At 48.1% G+C, this 22231-nt stretch overlaps 1 long non-coding RNA gene across 1 annotated transcript in view; it reads right to left on the reverse strand.

Moving 5' to 3' along the window:
* LOC139695181 (uncharacterized) overlaps positions 1-2052 on the reverse strand; it is an 83100-nt gene extending 81048 nt beyond the window's left edge. Inside the window, exon 1 of the long non-coding RNA XR_011702277.1 lies at positions 1102-2052. This is a non-coding gene — a long non-coding RNA (uncharacterized lncRNA). The remainder of the gene's footprint in view (positions 1-1101) is intronic.
* Between the last annotated feature and the right edge of the window lie 20179 nt (positions 2053-22231).

The following is a 22231-nucleotide window of genomic DNA, read 5'->3' on the forward strand; positions in this document are numbered from 1 at the left end:
AAGCTCCGCTCCCGGGGAAACGCGAATTGCGACGGCCTTCCCTCCTACATGGCGTGAGTTTCACGGTTTTGGTGTGGAACTACAACGGTAGAATTTTGTTTACATAGGGATTAGCGAGGGGAAAAATCCAGAGAGAAAGCGCTTACCAAGAGATGCAAATGAACTCGAGGACGCATTTTAAATTCTCACTCGAACATCTTTCCCCACCAATTTCAATAGGCGTTCAATCCGATGGGATTTTTATCGGAGTCATATGGGTAATGATAAACTAAATATTATCATTAAGAACATATTAAATCAATAGTTAGTACATGAAGATCTTACATCTCGAGGAAGCGTTATAGTTTACATTTTTCAAGCAAAACTAAGTGGAAAGATGCAACATTAACTCTCAAGCAGGCTACATTGAAAAAAAACTCTGACAACGCATTAGAAGGAAAGAATAACCTCGGATTAGGGTATTAATTTTTAAAACAAGGGTTATCGTTCAAACTGAGCTGATATGTATCGCAATAGAAATGGGTGCACATGCAAGTTCTTTTAAAATAATGAATGCAGAAAGAAAAGAGCGTTAAGACCTATGACGTTTTACATATCGTAAATTTTGATCAAGGAAAATATTGAGATAACGAAGGATAAGAATGTATCAATAGCTACCCGATTTAAAATGAGGAGAATATTTGAGAGAAGGCCAGTGGGTCGCCGCCCAATGTCACCCGCACTTGCGGCGATAGCATACGCAACGAAGACTCTCCGCGCGGGTGGTCTCAAACCGAGGGGGGGTGGAATCGACGTATGGAATGGACTTTTCTCGCTGCCCATCGTGCACGCAAAGAGGAAACCCATGTCTTGCAAACATGGCAACGAATGCCACCACACGTACACCAATAAACGGCGCTTGGTTCCCGTTTCCCGAGGCAAAGCCGGCGATGGGCCGGGCGTCACCGCGGGCGACTCTTCGGCGTGCCGGCCACGGGAGGGTTGACGGGGTCGGAGGGGGCAACTCGCCCCCTCCCCCTTCACTTGCACCCTCCGAGCACCACACCGGGGCGGGACAGGGTGAACACAATGCAAATCCAGATATGAATAATGTCTACTCACATCAAATCAACGCTCATCTCTACTTCGGGGAATGAAGATGGCTCCTTCGTAAAGGGACAGATAGCCTCATGGCCTCACAGTGCATCCGCCCACTTCTCTCTCTCTCTCGGGCCCGACGGTCCTCCGGTACACGTGAGGGGGTGGTGCTCCACTAGTCCCGGAATAATACTTCACCGGACGCACCGACACTCCGGCGCCATCCTCCGCCGGTGGCGCCCGATCGAGGGCCAAGCGCCGCCCCCCTAACACGTTCCTCCGTGGCAACACCACTCCTCCTCCCTCCCTCTCCCCGGATGAAATCACCGATCGCTCACGTGAGGGACGATTTGAAACGGCCGCGCCAAACGCCTTCGCACCAACACCTCCCCGCACCCTCTATTTCATCTTTCCCGCTCCCGGGTGCAGACGAGCGTGCGTGGGTGCCGGACGAGCGATTTTCTTTTGTTCCCGACGAGTGTTCCACGGGGGCTCCGGCCGCGAGAGGGGAGGGGCGTGGACGAGGGGAGGGACGCCCCTCCCCCCCACTCTGAGAGAACACTACCCCCCCTACCCCCACCCCGGAAGGGAGAGAGAGAGAGAGAAAGGTGCCGGGGAGCGGACGGGCGTCGAAGGCGGCGTGGAGCGGAGCGGAGGCCGCCGGGTCGAACGCCGGTTGAGCCGCTGAGGGCAGTGAGTGGAGGGCAGGGCGCGGGGTCGAACGTGACAGCCGCCCCCGAGGGACGCGCGCGGATGAGGGCGCTGGACGGGCCTCCAAGTGGAAAGGTCACCGATGCGACCGCCCCACGACAACTCGCCCCGGCGGGGGCGCTCTCGACTCGCCGGCCCCCGGACGCCGCGGTGGCGGGGGCGTGCGTCCGGGGCGGCGGCTGTGCGCGGACGTCCCGGAGGCGGGGATCGGCTGCGGAGGGAAGGCCGAGGCGAGTGGTGTACGGTGCGGCACGAGAGGGAATGCAGTTGCGCGGGCAGAGAGAGAGAGAGGGAGGAAGCTCTCTTATTCGGGACCCATATGCCTCTCTCTCTCTCTCTCTGCCCGCGCGACTAATCTTCTTAAACGGGACGCGTTTGAACATTTAAAGGAGATAAAACACAATAAACTCACCAGAGCTGTGTGCGCGGGCAAATCTGTTACCGAATGCAGGAGAAGGGGGTGCAGATAAAACAAGCCTTAAGCCTGTTACGGAGCAGCTTAGAGCGTCTCAAACCGTATTAAATAAGACCGCGATTGATCCACTGGAAATCCCCAACTTTTCAAACACAGTGCGACGTCTAATGGTGGAGAGAGGTGGGCGGGCGGAGAGAGGGGAGGGGAGGAGAGAAAGAGGGGGGAGGGAAAGGGGGAGGAGAGGGAGGGGGCGGTCGCGCGTGTGTTTGGTCTCCTCTCGGGTAAGCGCGGGGGCGGAGGGGGTGGAGATAAGGAGGGGAGGCTGCGCGGAGTGTCACGTGGCCCGGAGCGGCGACCAATGGGGTGGCGCCCGAGGAGGGGGAGGGGAGGAGTAGCCGAGGCGGCGGGCGAGAGGAGGGGGCGGCCGAACCCCCTCCCCCTCTCGCCACCACGGGGTCCACGAATCACATCTCCCGCCCCTCTCCTTCCCCCCTCTCGCCGCCGCACCCGATGCTCGATCGCCTCGCGTCACGACGGCGGCGCTGCGAGCAGAAACACGCACGCGTCCACGCGCGGGAATCGACCCTCAAAGCGATCGATTTCTCGTCGAATCGACTCGTCGACCATGCGCAGATACCGGTCGGTATGCGAGAGTGACGGAATGGGGGGAGGGAGAGAAGTGAATACCGTGGAGAATCATTTATTTACTTATTTCATCATTTTCTTAAGGCGAATCCTCGTCGTCGCAGTCATATGCGACTCTCTCTCTCCATTTCCGTTCTTTTCGAATCCTGTTGCGTTGTGACACCCGTCCTACTTCTCGTGCCCCCCAGGCACCTCTTCCTTGGCCTTCCTCTTCTTCATTTTAATCCTTCTTACTTTTCCCTTCATTACATTTTCCTGCAAAGTTGTTAAGCCGTAGAGTATGTCCAGCAAACTCATTCCTTCCGATACTATTATGCTAATTTTCTTGTCATTCCTTATTATCCTTCTGCGAATCCACATTTCCATTGTTTCCAACTGAGATTTCTCCATCATTTCAAACGTCCAAGTTTCACATCTCATTGGCTTTGCACTTCAAATAATCGTTTTCGCGAAAGAATTTCTATTTTTCAGTACCATGTGTTCGTATTATAAAAGGCATTTTTTATTTTCATATGTCTTCTTTACCGAGGATATCGTCCTGGTCGCTGCGGAAGAAGTGCATCCCTTGTAATGACGCTCCCAAGACAGCAGAACTCATGTACATGTACTCGGCTCATCCTTCTTGTCCTGCTCCGAAAAATTATTTATCTTCAGTTTCCATTTCGTCAAAGCCGTGGACGGGAATGTGAGCATTAACTCTATTGATATCCTTGGTTGATATTGCGAGAGTCTTCTCCTATATTGCCTCTGGAGCCTTTTCAATATGTTAAATGCAAATGGCGAAACAGACATCCTTGCCTTACTCTCCTATTCAAATCTTTGCTTCTTTCTCACACCCTTTTAATTCGATTGAAGTGATTTGGTACTGCTACCAGCAGAGATGTAAGCCTCCTTCCTTTGTAGTGCGCCCCTATTCTATTCATGGTTGCAAGTTTCCAATCTAAAGAATACGAGGCGTTTTCCATATCAATTTAAGTGAGGAAAACTTCCCTCTTCATTTCTGGCCTTCTCTCTGTGATCAAGCGTAGCGCCGGGATGGCTTCTTTCATTCCTTTCACATTCCTTTTACATTCCCGTAAACCAAGTTGAACTCCAGCAATGCCCTCCACTTTTATTTTGATTCCGTTCCCTTCTCTAGGTAAAAGGGACGAAGGACCTTGCATTTTATTATCTAAACCAGGGGCTCCAATCTTTTCGGCCCGAGGGCCGCATTAACTATCGAACGGAAGTTCGGGGGACGACTACACATTCGAGGTCCAAATAAAAAATAATCAATACAAAGATGTTGTTTTTAATTATTTATTTCATATTCTTTTATTCAGTTATTATTTAATAACACATTTACACGGTTCACATAAACACCTCTGGCTTTAAATTTGATGCCCCAAACATCAACAATGACTTGAGATTATCATCAGACAAGTTTGTTCTCCAATTGTTCTTCACGTATTTCATTCTTGAAAATGCTTGTGCAAAATGTTCCGCTTGTTTTAATTGATCTTAATTTTTAAATTGAAGCATTAATGAAAAATATGAGTTCGCCGACAGAAAGAAAAAACTTCCGCCGTCCATGCAAAGGTATAACAACTACAAAATATTCTCTAGTGGAGTGAAAAAGACGATTTATTACACTTAAATATTTAAATAAAATTCAATTACGACGGAAATTCCATTGAAAAAATCAGAATTTTTTATAAAATCGGTTGAGTACCAACTAACCTTTCTCTTTGTGGAAAACTGAAGCTATATGTTAATTGTACCAACACTTAATTGATTGCAAGTACGGCAACAGTTACGCACCCCGGAAAATTATTGCCTCTAAATTATAAATGCATATGTTTGAATAAATGCATTGATTAAGTTACAAGAGAAATTATGCCAAAGGAAGAAAAAAATCAAATATATCAAAAGAACAAAATAGGTTATCGAAAAGAAAAATATGGAAAAATGAAACATGTAAGCATGGTAACAACAGCTGCGAAATATAACTGCTTATAAAAAGAGAATCGAGAAAGACAAATATTTTTAAACCAATAAATAAAATAAAAAAGACGAAATACCCTTGCTGTCAACCGTTAGTGTCTTTCCTTTGAGCGGAGGATCGGAAGGCGACCCAGTTGGCGACGCCACAGAGGAGACCCGTGTTGCTCATGACCTGTCAATTGGAAGACCCTCCAACGCTCAAATACAGTAATAAAAGGTTAAACGGCCTGCCCTCCACCCAATAGTTAGTCGTCCTCTCCCGAGCGGAGCCACGAGGCATACCCCGCTTCGAAGCATCGAGTCCGACGCCGGAGCAATGCCCCGAATCGAAGGCTCGCACGCACCCTGGTGACCCATATTTTGAATAATTAGTGAATACTTAGAGTCTGGAATGTGATCGCATGCATGTAGATATTTCAGCAGACATACCTGTACATTTCCTTGAGATGCGACGGCCTTTGAGCTACGCTGGAGTTCCTTGCGCCGTTTTCCGGGGAAGAGCGCGACTGGTGCCGATTTATTAGTGCCCCACTCCGATGGACAAGCATCTCATTTGTCCCCCGATGACAAGTGAATGCGTCCGCATGCCCGATTGGCCCCCGTCAGGGGCCCACTGCCGCACAGTGCGGTGGCGTGTTCGCGGTGCCGGCCGAGGGAGGGTGCACGCGCTCTAGACTTTGCCTCGGGAGAGAGCAGATAAGGAGGTAACCCCCCCCCCATTCCCCGTCAACCTATGCCCCGCCCTCTCCATCACTCACTCCGCCGGAACTTGATGAATAGGACGGCTGAAGAACCGGTCACTCACGGTGGGCGACGTCCACCGACGAAAAGCTCGCGCATTCAGCAGCGGACGGCAATCGCCTGTCGCGGGAACAATGCGGGCCGCTTTCAATTGAGAGAATGAATTGTTTAATATTTTCTCCCTGCAGATCGAGTGTGGCGTTTTTATATAATTTATTACAATGGAGCAGTTGACAAAGGTTTTAAAGAAATCATTCCCGGGGATTAATCTGCTGCTTCTTCAAATTGACAATGGAATCTATGAATGGCGTACCTACGCGCTCTTTTTTGGATTGCTGCCGATTCAAATTTCGATTTGAAATTAGAGTGGGGTTGATTTACTCATTATAATTTTCTTTTTGATGAAGGGAGCCTCAAAGGACCCGGGACAACACCCAAGAAGGCTGCGTCCTCGAGAGGAAATTTGCTTTCACGCACTAATGAGTCCTCCCGCATCTTTTGATGAAACATCGCTCCTAGCTGAGCATCTACTACAATCATCCCACTCAGGTAAAAATAACCCTGAGATCCTTGGCTACGAAAAATAGGGCAAAAGACTTCATACTTTAAAGCAAATCGAAATTGTAAAATTAAATATGAATATTCTTTTAAACGAAATTATTTTTGTAAACCACTCTCCTAGCCTCAGAATCCCATTTCCACAGCAAAAAGTGAAACTCCCTCTCTCCAACTGACTCCACCCTTCACGTATTTTCCCATCCAACCACCACCTCCTTCCTTCCACTCTCAGTACGTGTCAAAGAACCCTTCCCGGGGAATGTTCCTCGTAGAATCACTCATCCTTCAACCTGCCTCCCAATCCCTTCCATGACCCCTTCCCGCACAACCCTCCTTCCCACCGCCAGGACACCAGCTATCTGCATACGTCCTCTCAAATTATGACCACGACTTCCTATCTCCCCCCTCTCCCCCTCTTTCTACCTCTCCATTTCTTCAGATTCCTTGTTTCTCTCGGTTTTCCATATCTCCCCTCTTTGTCCCCTCCTACCTCACTCCTCTCCACCCCCCCTTCCTCCTCAAACGATTATAAATATGATGTATCACATATTGTCTCTGGTCTTGTACCTGAAGATGGTTCGATTGACTGAAACGCGTTGTACGTTACAAATAAATCGGTTGAAAAGTGCAAATTTGTGTTTTCTAACAATCCATTTGGTATTCGTGAACTGGGAGGAGGTCATTGAATAAGTCCAATGTAAAAAGATATTCGAGACGATGGAAACGCTTGAAATGGACCACAGCAACGGGAGGCTGATGCATTAGAGGCACGAGCAGCAGGTAACGGGAATCTGGACCAATTAGTTTTTATCCTTGCCTTCTCTCCCACAATAAATGAATCCGAGCACATTATTCCTATGTGAATAATGCCAATCAACAACTCAAAGCGGTCAATAGTTACTAATAAAGAAACCATTAACCTGGGTTTATCTTATATATCCATTGATTGTGAGGTGTTACAGCGAATGTCATTCATCAGATTCATTTTTCACGGCTACACATATTCAACACTATATCTCTAAATAAACAGAAAAACCGTGCAACATCATATCCAAATGTATGATAGAGAAAGTATCTCCCTAAAAACTGCTGCGAATCACTTACATTAGAGCTGTTTAGGCACATGTCGATATTGATTTTTCATTAAAATTACAGTTTAAGACTTTCAGGAGAATTTGCTTTTCCTCTTCAAAAGAAGTAACCATGGGCAACCCTGCCTTACACCTCTTCCTAACACTGCCCATCCGGACTCCCCGTTCCCCACTCTCACCTGGGCAGTCCGAGACATGTACAGGTTGCGGATTAGCCTCCTGCCCCTCCAACCTATTCCTATTTTCTTCAATATACTCATTAGTTTTCATAAATCACCCTATCAAAGGCCTTTCCCAAATACGTCCTGATTGTATTCTATGTTCCTCACGATTATTGATCTCATTACTGCAACGCAATATATACATATATATATATATATATATATATATATATATATATATATAATATGTATTTGACGTTATCCCTAGTGGAGAAAGACAAAACAATTTTGTCCTTTTCTTCCTCAGAGAGGTGGCGTGGACCACAAAAAATTGGAAACCTTGTCAGTTTCTTTTTTTTGTGTGTTTCTGTGTTTTTGTCTTTTTCCATTAGTGCTAACTTCACATACATTATTATTCCCTTCCATGAGACTTTCCCAAAAAGTTATATGTATATATATATATATATATATATATATATATATATATATATATATTTTAAGGTAATCTACCGGTTAAGGTAGGTTTCTGGATGAACACAACTACCAAACAAATATTTTATTACTCCTAACAAAACACAAAATCCATCATCCTACTCTATATCAGGTCCCTCTTTATCTCTGAGTACTTTCTTCCTCCCTTCATCCCGTCCAACATCCCTATCCTGTTCCTTCCCTTTCCTCTTTTGCCCAACATTCTACCCTCTATCACAGTCTTCAACATCCCACTGCCGGTCAACACCCCCTTCATCCACTTTTCCTGCCTCCATAGGATTGCTCCCAACAAACCCCTCTCTTCTCCCACCATACCAAGTACTTCCTCATTTGTTTATATATATATATATATATATATATATATATATATATATATATATATATATATGTATATATATATATTCAAACACGAAATCCCGCCAAACGGCGAATAAATACTCATGGTTAAGAGCATCCGCCCGGCAAGTGGAAAGATCCGGTGTTCGAGTCCCGGTCTAGGAAATATTTTTACTCTTGTGATCTGTTCGATTCCGCCTTCCCCACCTTTATTGTGTTCGTCCTTTATGTGTGCTCCTATCCCTTTTCCTTATATCTGTTTCTATATAAATGAGTGTATATATATATATTAATAAAAGAGAGAGGGATTATTAATTTGCTCTCTTCGAGCTCTATTTAAATATCTTGTCCTCCGTCGGTTCTCCCGTGAATTGGAGCGGCCCGGGGCTTTTTAGGGGGGAGGTAGTCTTTCATCTGCCCCACCCCTTCCGCCGCACGTTGTTTGAATTCCCCTTGGCGTCCTCCTCTCATTCCCGGAGTGTGGTGAGCCGGCGGGTGGGTGTGGTGGTAGTGTGGTGGCGTGCCGTGGCTTCCTCCCTTTCGTACTACTCCACTCCCCCGTCCAAACTCGTCGTCCCTTTGTGCGGTGCCATTCTTCCATTCACGCCATTTTCATTCGGGGAGAGCGAGAATTTGACGGATGAGCTAATGCGTTTCTCATTATCGGAAGGGTTTCCAAAAGTTTGTTTTCCTCTTTTGTTACTAGTTTTTGCATCTCCGAGTCCCACTAGTAATTACCGGCTCGGCTTTGTACCCGGTAGGTATGTATGCACGTGCTTTTGGAATATGTCCAGGAAAGTAATAGTCCCTGGATACGGAATACTAGTATGCCCCGAAAGGTTTACAGGCGCGAAATTAATGAGAGGGTGTGGCTCAGCCTTGGATTAAATCGCGAGGGTTTATAAAATAATTTGCGACGTTTGGTGAAATTTTAAATGATAAAATGTGGCAGCTTCCGGCTTGTGCATCATTTGGATAATTTTTGCGGATGTCAACCTTGAGAATATTATCTGTTTTTAACATTTCCAGGGCATAGTAAAAGAATATTACCGATTCACACTAAATCTTAACTTCTAAATAATAGACACCACACTACGCATTCTTTTTGAGTATAGAATCTTCATACCCCGAACTTTGACATTTCGTTAAATCTAATAATGCCATCATAAATTAGGGTAATGCAATAGAGTCAATGATATGCGGTCATTTATAGAAATTCGGATCATTCTAAGTCGAACCCACGAAGAAATGGAAAACTTTTATTGAATGAAAAACAATATGAGTCTTTTAGACGACGAATTTTCAAATGCTTACGAGCGCCACAATGGATGAAGTCTTTCGGGTTGCAAGAATGATTTCCGATTCAATCCCTCGTGTCGAAATCATAGACATTCTTAAATTGTATTCCATGAGTGCAGAATCTATCGGCGGTATGAGGAACTTCAAACGGCAAAATATAAATTAGTCATTAATGGCTTTAGTCCGAAAGAGAAAGAAATAAGTTCAGAGATAACATTAGGAAAAGTGTTAAATGGGCGAAGCATTGCAAATTTAAACAATCGGCAAAAATATGTTTCCACGCTTTTAGCAATGTTACATAATTTTCCAAATGAATGTTGATAAGCAGAGAAATTGAAATGCATCTGATTACAGATTATTTTCCTGAATTTTAGACATTATTTTAAATCGATATAAGGTTTAAAGATCAAAAACAAAACAACACTGCGTGCTGGGTCATTAAATTCTGGGAAAATATAAATGGCAAATACGGCAATATCAATGAAGTAGAATCAAAGAAATTAACAAGAAACAATGTTAATTGTTCGATGTCTTTCTCATCAGTAGCCTAAATTTCAGGGGGCTCACACCCGAAAAAAAGATGCGGTTCCGACTGAAATGAAAATTAAATTCATGGCTCAGGTTTGGGGAAGCGAATGATAAAAGAGGGATAAATTTCGCATACGTGGAGGTAAGATACATTTGGAATGTGCTGTAAGTATTTGACAACAGCCGGAGAAAGTGTTTATTGAACCATTAGCGTCCTAAGAATATCCGCTGGAGCGGTAAAAAAATATATCCACTAATAGATTACGACGGAGGGAGTGGAGATGCCGTAATCTGAAACAGACGAGGGGCTCCAATACCCGCAAGGATACGCACTCTCCTTCGTACGCACAGTTTGTGGTGACAGTTCCCCGAGGCCTCACATTCCAGGGAATAGCCCTGCCAATCACCATCCATCGCTCCATGTGTGTTCTGAGTGGTGCCCGTCCCTCCACTCCCACCTTCCCTAATACGTAATGAGCTCCATTAACTCCACCCACTCTGCAGGGTGGAACGCACCCCCGCAATCCTCCAAACACACCCCTATGGCGCTCGGTGACCCTTCATCGCTGGAGTTGCATCGTGCCACCGCTCCTCTTCCCTTTCTCAAGCCCAACCGAATTTCTCCCATTGGGAGTTAGTTTCCTGCCTCCCATCGATGATTCATGAGGCCCATCTTTACTGCATTTGAAACCAACTTCATCCTATCCTCCTAGCGCACAGCTAGCTGCTTTGCATGTATTCAGAATTGTGATCGAAATCGAGCTTAGAAAATTTTCTGACCACATTCCTTGGGCATAAATACTTTGGTATAATTTCAGAGTATTCATTTTCGCTATATTTTCTTAACTTGTTCATATTTCTGCGGGGATAGTATTTCTGCTTCTAATGCCTTGCTCAACTACATCTCCCCTTTTCCCGTCTCACGACTCAGTGTTTCTGGACCGTCCCTACCACCTGCTTATCATCCCATCGTCCCTCTTCTACACACATCAATGACATCCCTGTCTTTTCTCTTTTCGTAATCATAGGTTTTCCCTTGCGACATGATGATTCTCTTACTTCCGCTTTCCCTTGTTTCCGACTCTCTCCGTATTCTCGCACTCATCTCTCAATCACCATTCCCTGGCCCTTTCTTAGTTTCTGCACTTGAGCTTTTCTTCAGCTCAACCGGCATCGTTCTCCCCATTTCCGTGTTCACTTCTTCCATTTTCTTCTCTTAATCCTCTTCTCAAGTATCTCTCCCGTGACCCATGGTTTATTGATTACCGCATTCCCTACCGTTCCCGTCGTTTCCTTCGCAGCCCTTCCCGTCCCGCTCTTGACATCCACCCACCCTTCTTCCTCCAGCCCTTTTCATCCCCCCGGTCTTCATTTGGATACTAATTGAGCTTTTCGGGGCCCTTCTTCCTTTTTTTTCTGGTACTTTGGCATTGTGGAAGTCGATGACACTGACCTTGAAGCGGTATGTCCCTAAACCTGTATGTCGTCCATCGAAGTGGTTGCCTCCCATCGCATCTTCGCCGACGCGTGAGATGGTGTTCGAACCGAATGTCGTGAATAAGCACTGTCCTCCAGTGAAAGGAGGAAATTCACAACCTTCGTCTCTTCACTCAATCGATAATTTCTGAATCGTATTCTCCCAACTCTCCCTCCCACCCCCACCCCGCCCGCCGTCCAGCGGCCCTCCGTTTCCATCGGGCGCCAACTCCCACGCGCCTTCCCTGCCATTTATTCCAATTGATCCCACTAATGTTCTCTCCTTTCCGTGAATTCTAGTTGCCATTGCTGAGGGTACTCTGGGGTGTAATGAAACGCGTCGGGCCACTTTCTAATGTAATGCCGTTTAATGCCACGGGCGGCAGCACTGTGAAAGTCATGGCGAAAGAAAAGAAAGTAGATTTCGCAGTGCTATCCAAGTAGTGTAGTGGATCTGCGTCCCCAGGCTGGCCGCTCGTCGGCCGGAGATTGTTTCAATTGTACTCCGACGGTCATGTCCTGAACTGATCCACATCCACGCGATGCCTCGCAAACCGCGGGAAGGGTGTGTGGCAGGAGGTGGAAGGTCACCCACCATGCATGCACATGCCAATCATGTCAAACTCCCGCCAGTGTCGCCAAGTGGAGAGTAATTTTAATGTCTTACCCGTATCTTACTGGTAACTCTTTTGAGATAGCTAGCTAGCTAAGTGCGAGCATTGATGGCGAGGCTTTGGGGTAATCCATTGTTATGGAAATTTTTCAGAATTTCATCTGGTTTCGTTAAACTTTAGATTCAGCAAAAATCATCATGAAAAATGAATATTATGCGATTTATGAAGATAAAGCACTGCAGGGAAACTACTTGACACACTTACACCTGCAATTGCTTTGAAGCTATTAGAAAATAATTTCTGAAAATTCTCCACTCCATTGAATCTTCCTCGTACACGCCCAACATTCCTGCTCGAGAGTTCTTCACGCCGTCTCAGAGTGCGCTCAGTCTCAGTGCGATCCCCACCCAACGGATGTCCAACGGTTGATTCCTACCGCGGACATCAGCTGCCCAACGGAATCGAGCCTGACCTTAAAGGGAGAGAGCGTATTGTGCCCGCGGCTCTATCCATGCGTCCGCGGTCGAGAGATCAGCGCGAGCCGTCGCAGGGTGCGGCCCGCGATGCGATGCATGGAGAGGTTCCGGAAAGGGACGGCTGAGGGAGACATCGACGAAACGGAAAACACGCGACAAATTAAACAGAAGGCCTCCAGTCGAACCGAAGAGAATGAGAGGGGTGGGGAACTCCGTTGCTCGGGACGAAGACGGCGGGAAAGGGGGTTGCGATCCGCGAGGAATAATGGCAAGGGGAATAAATAAAAAAAATACAACAAACGGGAAGCGAAGGGATGCGATTTACCGATAGCGAGCGGACGGGAATAATGAAGTCGGGGTGTGTGTGTGCGCGCGCGCGTCCCGCTGCCCCAGTTATCCCTGCGACGGGGATCGAATGACGCGGCCAATTTAAATGGGGCGGGTAGGGGGTGGGGCGCAGTCTGGCGGGGCCGCGGCGGCGCTTATTAATAAGCCTGTCTTCTTATATAAAAGGAGAAACGACATTCCTCCCGGATGAGGCGATGAATTTTAATGAACCTTAGAGGGGCTAGGAGATAGAGAGAGAGAGAGGGAGGGAGGGGAGGAGGGGAAATGAGGGGGAGATGGAGGGGGAGAAGTGGGAAAGAGAGGAACAAAGAAACTTCGAAGACAAAGTTCAGAACACGAGGATTTGTACGTTCGCCGCCGCGGAGGAACGAGAGAGGAAAAGGCTTTAATGAAAACTTCAAAAAAGGGATTATGTTTTCGGAGTCGGTCTGCTTAATTAGTACGGATACCCAATGGGACCTTGGGGTGGTCGGGGGAGGGTGGATGGCATTGAAATTTCAGCACCAAAAGGTTTCCGCTCTGCCGGGAGGATGGTGGGGGTTGGATGTGCATTAATTACAGTCCCGGACGCCCTCAGTGGGCGAGGAGCGCATTCCGGGCATGGCGAACCGTCGACTCATTATCTAAGCATTCACTCCGGAGAAGCATTAGAAAGGCCGCCCTTGAGCCAGCCACGCACTCTCCAAGACACGATGGGAATTAAGGACATTTTCATTGGGCTGAGGGAAACAACACATCGTGGCAACTTTTTCCAGAGAAAACGCCAATATTTTCAGTGCGATGTCCTTCGAAGGAGAGGTGAACAATTGCCAGCAGAGAGCCAGGACCTGCAATCTGGAAATATCTCGAGGTTCACCAAGCCAGGATTCGCATGGGAATTTTCCCGTGAACGCCGTCCGCCGAATGCAAACAACTTCGAACCCTGGATTCGCTCTCTAGTGCAAACCCTTTCGGTGGGCAAGGGACTCCTTCCTCCAAAGCCTCGCTGGAAATTTCGCCTCGTCCCGAATAACGTATAACGGCCACTTGAAATAGACGTATTAGAGACTGAACCTTTCCCCGTGATAGTCTTCCGTGAGTTTTAAATCTTTAGGCGCAGTTAACTGATTTTGCCCGGCGTCCACCATGAAATCTTTCTTAATTGCCACCCTCATCGAAGGTCCGCAAAGCCTACTTCTAGAAGATGCAACGAGGACCTCCCCAGGCATAGAAGCCACAAGCACAGGAGGTCAATTGCAATCATTTGACATTTGGCTATTTAGTATGCTGATCGGATAAGTTATATAAAACCTGATACCAACATAGACACATTCCACAGTGTTTTGTATTATTTTTAAAAAGATTTCCGCATGTATCCAAGAAGTTTCACTGATAATTATTATTTAATAGATGATTAAAATTCAATTTCATAAATTGAATGTAATCATATGAAGTTAAAGTTTTAAACAGCTCTACACTGCGCTTGAATTAAACAGATAAAAAAATGCATTTATCCCGATGGGAGGACAAACACCATTTAATGCCAATTTGTGGACGTTTTTCCCACTAAGCCCCCCTTCTGAACCTTCGTTCCGGCTCGTAGAATGCCTATTTACTCGTGTTCCCTCAAGGCTAAGAATTTCTACGAAAGTAATATTTCCAAATGGCGTGGTCACGGGTCATGCAAAACGGAACGTTCATTCGTCACACACGGATCTCTTCGGCGGTCAATGCCTTCTTGACCTCTTCGCTGCGACCATTTCCCCATGTCATTATAAGGCAACGATGGAATTACTCTCTCGCCCTCTCCATGCTCGCGTTTGTCTGCTACGATAAGGTATCTGGTGGTATTTATGTGAGTTCCGCACTTCCTCCCCGTCTCCCGACCCAGGCCGTCCAACGTGACGCTTTTGTTCGTCCGTTCGACGGCCATCCAAAGAGCGAGCAGCTCGTCCCTCTGCGCGGGTACAGCAGCCCCCCTCCCTCCCTCCCTCTCTCAATTGACTCCCTCTGTCGTGCTTCCAAACTCGCGCCGAGGCGAGGCGAAGCAAGGGCACCGCTGTTCTAACCCACCTCTCCCCTCATTTCGATTACACTCCACTTGCCGTTCCACGGAACCTTATTTTACTAATGCAGCTCCACAGATGTTCCTCAATCTATTTCCCATTCTATTATTTTGAAAATAATTTATTCAGTCATGTGCACAGTTTCAAAAGCCTAGAGACATTGAAATACAATACGCTGATTCTCTGCATATAATTTTTCATAGCATGCAGAGGTGACCAAGAGGTTTTACAAGATATTGCATAGTCCATGTGATTCCAAGCGGAATTCACTCTGGGATCAGGACGGAAGTGAAGAGACGGCAGCGGTTTTGAACATGTGAATGCATTGGAGTCAATCAGCTTGCGCTCAAGAAGCAAAGTGCTCATCAATAGCCATCCCTCGCCCTCCAAGGGAACTCGGTTCTTAGATGTGCGACACTCATTTAATGGGATTCCTTCATACCTTCCCTCTCGAGTTCAGGTTAGATTCCAGTGTCACTGCCCTTTTGACGAAAAGCATAATTAATTAAGTACCATAATTAATAACATTAAGAAGTGTTCGAAATGTCATATTACACGGACACATTTTTTTCGAATCCTTACAAGTCCCCGCCAGGGTGTGTGGCAGGGGGCGAATAGACTCCAGGCTAATTTCGACCCGAATATCCTTACCCCTCCCGCGGTCGTCGGACATGGCGATTCTGATCCCTCGTCGTTCGTGGGAAAAATGACATCATAAATCTATCTGCTCTATACTTAATATATTTAATTTCATTGACTTGAAATAGTAATCATTAAATTTTAGTAATTTATTGACTTGACATATTAGGAAAACTTTGTACAGAATTTGGGATTCATTAATCAGTTTGGAATGGCTCACTCTCGTACGAGCATGGGTTTCGTCCCGGCAGACAAGTTATCGGCGCGGTTGGTTGTTGGCTCAATACTTAAATAGATGCCTCCCATCTTGATCTTTCCACATCCGAGCTTATATTTTGCTTTCACTACCAGAAAAGCTGCAAAGGAAGTGAACTTCAACCGATTTTGAGTCATGCTTTCTCCCTTGTTTTACTATCGTATGCGAAGTCATTCTTCACCCTGGAGGAAAATTATGGCTAAAATATGCAATCGGAAGTGGTTTCTCGATGGCGTCAGGCTGTAGAATATTTATAAATTACGGTTCACCTTTAGGTCGATGGTATGAGACAGCCTTAAATGGAGCAATGCCTTTGCTAGGGAAAGTACTCGTAATAGATCCAGCTTCCACTCTGTCTGTTATTATCCCGTCTAGGAATCAAGTAGCGTGCATCCAACTCCATATTCTCATCTTTAGATCTCGACTATTAGCAGTAGATTTTATGCATTTCCTAATTCGGCTCAATAAATCCCTCAGTTTCGCTCTTGGAGAGCCGGACGTTGTTCTTCCGCGTCCCGGACACGCCTAATCAGGTCTCCCGCACCCTCTGCCAGTGTTCGCAGCTGTTTCAATTTTTTCAGCCGTTCTTAAACGGAACGCAAGCGATTCTAACATCCGGTTTTCGGAGTGGTTCCTCTTTCTGCAATTGGGAAGATAGGCAAGCAGTGTATCTGCCCTGTGATGCTATAAATTAACTCCCCACTCTTTGCATTGCATTACCCAGGACCCGAACCTTCCCCTCATAAACACTTGCCACCTCTCCCCTCCGGCGGATTACCCCGGATTTAATTTCCATTCTCGACGGGAAAAAGGGGCATCCCGAATGGATGGAGGGTGGGCGGATAACCCCCCCACCCCACCCCCGGCCCTTGCACCCTCGCTAACCATCTATGGGTTCCTTTTGAGCCCCCCCCCTGGAAAGGGGGGCGACTCGACAAAGGGGACTGGAGGGATTTGGGCCCCGGCGCCGAGGCTTAGCGGATGAGGGTATATCCCGGGGCGGAGGGGGCGAGCCGTTGCGTGCATTGCGCGGAGAGGGGGCGACCGATTGGACGAGTCATACATGCACATTAACGCGAGATATTCATCCGCCCGCGGACGTGTAGAAATCATTCACCCTCGCCGGGGTCGAACCCGGGACCCCGCGCATCCGGTCGAGCGCATTCTCCGGCCAAGCTCTCACGCTCTGAATTTCGCTGGGTATTCAAAAGAACGTTTGCACAATGCCCTGCAAGCCACGGGCAAGGTTCGCGACATCCTCACCAGGCATGCGCACATTGCACGAATCGTTATAGTCACACGAAATGTGAAGAGACTAGTGGAAAAACTGCTCTACAACATAAAGCAAAGACGAAAGAAGGGTGAGGAATGGGGCGTCCATCGCCATCGGCAAGGACATGTCTCAATAAAGACGGAGATTTGAATGGGATGAAAAAGTGCAACCTCTGCATTAACCAGACACACGTAAACTAAAATGTAAGGTAGGCAGTCAACGTAGGGAAGGTGGTCCCAAAGCGATGCCACAGTGAAAGAAATACTGGAACAGATGGGAAAGTTTTTCTATTTAAGAAGCAGGATCGCCCCTGGAGAGAGAAGCAAGAGAGGAAGGGAGGTGAAAGGAGAGGAAGGGCGAAAAGGGCTCTCTATCTGAAGAGAGGCAAAGAGTGCGAGCATGGATACGAGGGTGAGATTCGTTAAAAGTGATAAATGGGGTCTGCTTTATTGCGGTCGCGAGACGTAACTCAATGGGAGCAGCGGAGAAGGGCGGGAATGGGAGGCGAGGGAAATGTGGAGCTTCAGAAGGAGATTGAAAAGAAAAAGGACGGAGTGAGTAACTCGTATTAGAGAAGAACGTCGATGAGTGGACGGATGGAGAAACCACTGATGGACACTTTGGAGGAGAGGTGGTCGTCGATGGACGAAGTGATGAAGTCTGCCCTGCTGCACACAGTTTTGGTGGGTCGCGGGGCATTTCTGTCGATGTTTGTCATCAAACAAAGGAACTGACTCTGGATGGCCAAAAATGGCAAGAATATTCAGGAAAAAAAACAGCGTCCACTATATAAGGAAGGAAAATATATGCCCCCACCATCCAAAAAAGGATACATGTTCACATAAGATTATGGCTGCGTAGGTTTTCGCGGCAGTGGTTTGAAGGATTCTGCATTCTTGAGTTTCACCGCGTCGCTGTTTCATGCTGACAACAGTTTTGCCGAAGTTGCATTCGGCGTCTTCAGGTCGAAGATGAGGGACTCGGATTTTTGCCACCCTTATTTAGGTTGTCCCGTCTAGTGGCTGCTCGCTGATTGGTCCGTTTCCGGAGAACTCTCTTCCACGCGTTGTGGAAGTGGTAGCCTTCATCTCTGCTAATGTTCTCTGGGTTTTTGGCGATCTCAATTGCTTCTCTAACTAATCGTGGGTAATATCTACTCTCCTTTGTATTACGTTTGGTTTTTGGAATAAGATCTCGTGACAGGGTTCACTCCATTTGTGTTCTGAGATGGCCGATAGGTGAAACTGCTTATTTGTTGAAGAAGGGAGGAGCGAACGGGACTATCTCCGGATGTCTACTAGTAACTCTGCTTTTCCGGTGGTCCAGGTGACGAGAAAGACGCACCGAAGAGTAAAACCCCTTGGAGACTTCGTGTCAACAAAGGAAATAATTCAGCGAGAGAGCCTTCGTCAACAAGGCAAGGATTCACCGGCAATCTTGCCGGCGGGCTCTAAGCCTGCGGCAAAGGCGTCATCGGGAGAAAAAGCCTTGGGACTCAGCCCCTCAAAGGGATCCGGGGAGACGGAGGCCATAGGCGAGAATCCTTCTGAAGTGGCGTATCTCGGCCGTTTACAGGGCCAGGTGGTGAAGGAAACTGCTTGCGGAGTGAAGCGGAAGATGACAACATCAAGGAAGCCACTGCCAGTTGGAGAAATGAAGACGCAGTCACCAAGCCAGCAGGGTGGAGACAAAGACAATTTACCTTGGTCTCTTCTGAAAAGAAGAAGAGGAAATCACCTACTACGTATGCACCCATTCCGGACAAAATGCAACTGGTAACGGTGAAGAAGATGTCTCGAACGCCACCTATAGTAATCTATGGAGTCACGGACGTTCAGGGTCTGATTGACCAACTTTCAGGTGCCTTGGGAGATGATTTCGACCTTGAAGTCCGAAGGGCTTCTATACGCATTATAACAACCACCAGGAAGGGGCATGAAAAAACCCTCTGCTTGCTAAAAAGCGAGAATATTCAGCATCACTCGCAACCCATCGACAGAGTGCCCGGGATGAAGCTTTTCATCAAGGGCATATCCCAGTGGATCGCAGTCGACAAGGTATCCGAAGGACTTAGGTCCCTTGGACACGAAACACGGAGCGTTCGTCGTCTGACGGTCATGGAAGATGGGAACCCCGTTCCCATAGATCGTCACGTGGCGGTCGTCGTTAAAACGCTGTCCGCCATCACCCCGGGGGGCATCCGCCAGCTCTGCCACTGCTTTGTAAAGGTAGAGCGATTCCGAGGAGATAGGGGTCCTGTTCAGTGCAGCAACTGCATGCGGTTCGGCCACATAGGCATTGCTTGCTGGTGTGCGAAACGCTGCATGCGCTGTGCGGTGGCACACGCGGTCGAGGAATGCTCCAGAGGAAGGGGTGATGAGGCCATATGCGCCAATTGCAGAGGACCACATGAAGCTGTCTTCAGTCGATTCCCCGCCTTTCAAGAGGCGGAGAGGCGGCAAAATTCGAAAGCTCCCAGACAAGCAACAGGGAAGCAGACAGCCAAGAAACCTTCACCGACGCCAGCCGTCCGTAAACCAGCAAGGAAAGTGGACAACCACACTTCTTACGGAACGGTACTGAAAGGCCCTTTACAGGGCCATTCTAAAGCCGCTCAACAAGAAGTGAAGGTAATGGAAGTAGAAGCCACAAATCCTGTCCAGGACGCAGAGATGGAGAGCAAACCATCAGCGCTAACTTCAGGGAAAGCCAACACAGTGGGCTCGTCAACCCCTGTGAGCCGCACCCCGAAGGATAACATCCCCCCCTCCAAGGGGAAGAAAAAGAAGAAAACTCCGACATCAATGGGGGATAAGGATAAAGCGAGGCCGGCCATTACCCAGAAGGAATGTGGAAAAACCGTCCAAAACGCCGCAGAAGCCGCCAAACCAAAGCCGGCGGAAAAACAGAAAGAAAGCGGTACGTCTTTGAATGCCGCTGAGCCCTCGCTGACAGCAGGAAGCGAGGAAAATGAGATATAGCACACCATAGCTGTGATTGCAAGGACCCTACAAAAACTAGTCGTCTCAACGTAGGGTAAACTTCTCCGCTCACTCCTGGGGGATTTGGTGCCCAGCAGGATCGGAAACTCAACCAATCATGGCTGAACGACCCGTCCTGCTCGCACAATGGAACGCCAATGGGATTCTTGACCGAAGTGAAGAATTACGGGCGTTCCTCCAGGAGAAGGGAGCCATCGTCACCGCTGTCAATGAGACGCACCTTCGACCTACGTACGCCTGGAGGTGACCTGGCTGGATCATCTACAGGTCGGACAGGGAGTCCAAGCGCCAACGGGTCAGAACATCAGGAGGTGCGGCCATCCTCGTCCATAGGGCATCGAGGGTGTAGGGCTATTTCTCACCCATACGCGGAGGCTTTTTCGGCGGACACACGGACTAGAAGAGGATGGCTCCGGGTCTCCTCACTCTATTTCCCACCCGGGAAACCTTGGGATCCGGATCACATCAAACAGCTCACGAGAAACAGCGGCCCATCGATCATCCTGGGGGACCTGAATGCTAAGCATACATCTTGAAATTCACGGTCCTCCAACCCGAGGGGAGAAAACCTACGTAGGCTAGCAGACGACGAGGGACTGACGGTCATAGGCCCAGTGACACCAACGCACGTTCGAGGGGAAGTTATCGACATTGCGATTGCTCGAAATGTGAGGACGTCCCTGAGCATGTACACAGGCGTTGAACTGTCTTCGGACTATAACCCGACCATCATGGCAGTGGGGAGACGTATTCCTGTGTCCCCTTCCACTCGTCGATGAGACTTGCCGTCGGCTGATTGGAGGTGTTTCCGCATCCGTCGGATGCCATTCCGTCATCGCTGAGTAGCTGTCACGAGAGCCATTGGAACCGACTTCACCAGAGATGGCTGACCGTTTGGTCAGTCACCTCAATCGCACAGTAGATGGCGCGATGAAAGCATCGATGCCGCTTAAAGAGCATCGGAACTCGTATCTTCGAGTTCCGCTTCCAGCGGCGGTTCGCGGCCTCATCGCGCGACGGAACAGCGTGCGGCGCCAAAGGCAGAAATACCGCACTGCGAATGTGCGAACGTAGCTTTCTGAACTGAACGTTGCGGTGCAGAACGCCCTCCAGGAAGTCCGATCAAACTACTAGGAGGCACGCCTGCGAGACGAACACCTTTCAGAAGACGGCAATGACGACATCGGGGCGGTGTGGAAGATGTGCGGGCGCCCCAAAGAGCAGACCCACTAATTACAGACGGAGACAGGGTGGCACGATCTCCCAAGAAAAAGGCGGAAATGCTCCGTAGCCAGCAGCTTTTCACCCAATCCTGGGAACTCTGCCTCTGCCGAGATAGAAAGGCAAATCGAGGCGTCAGAGAGAGCAGAAGACGCCGATCGAGAAGACGCCTCAGAAATTCCCAGATTCGACGAGAAGGACGTAATAGGAACAATACGTCGCCTCCGCATGAGGAAGGCCCCTGGAAGTGACAAAATTCCAAATGTTGTCATCCGGGAGTTTCCGAAGGCGGCAGTGAGGTACCTGACAGCGATCTTCAATGGCTGTTTCAGGATTTCCTACTTTCCGACCACTTGGAGAAGAGCGAAAATCGTCTGTCTGCCGAAGGCACAAAAGTTGGAGGTGGGTCCCGGAGAATTCCGGCCTATCTCCTTGCTCGACGGCTTCGGTAAGATATTCGAGCGACTGCTGAAATGGGCGCTGGCTGACTTCGTCCAGGAGAATTATATCCTTCCGGAGGAACAGTTTGGCTTCCATGTGCAGCATTCCACAGTCTATCAGCTGATGAAAATGACAGATTTCATCCCTAACAGCTTCAACAGGAATATGGTGGTAGCCGGAGCCTTTTTCGACGTCAGTAAGGCGTTCGATCGCGTCTGGCATCCGGCTCTCCTGTTGAAGATGAGGCGACTCCATTTCCCACCTTGGGCAATCAGGATGGTTCACTCCTACTTGAGAGACAGGACATTCACAGTACAGTGGCTAGGGGCGGACTCGGGGGTGTGTCGGATCTCCGCCGGCGTGCCTCAGGGCTCCGTACTTGGACCACTGCTCTATAATATCT

The sequence above is a fragment of the Hetaerina americana genome, unplaced genomic scaffold, assembly GCF_022747635.1.
Source record: "Hetaerina americana unplaced genomic scaffold, ioHetAmer1.1.p SCAF_6, whole genome shotgun sequence".
Taxonomy (NCBI): domain Eukaryota; kingdom Metazoa; phylum Arthropoda; class Insecta; order Odonata; family Calopterygidae; genus Hetaerina; species Hetaerina americana.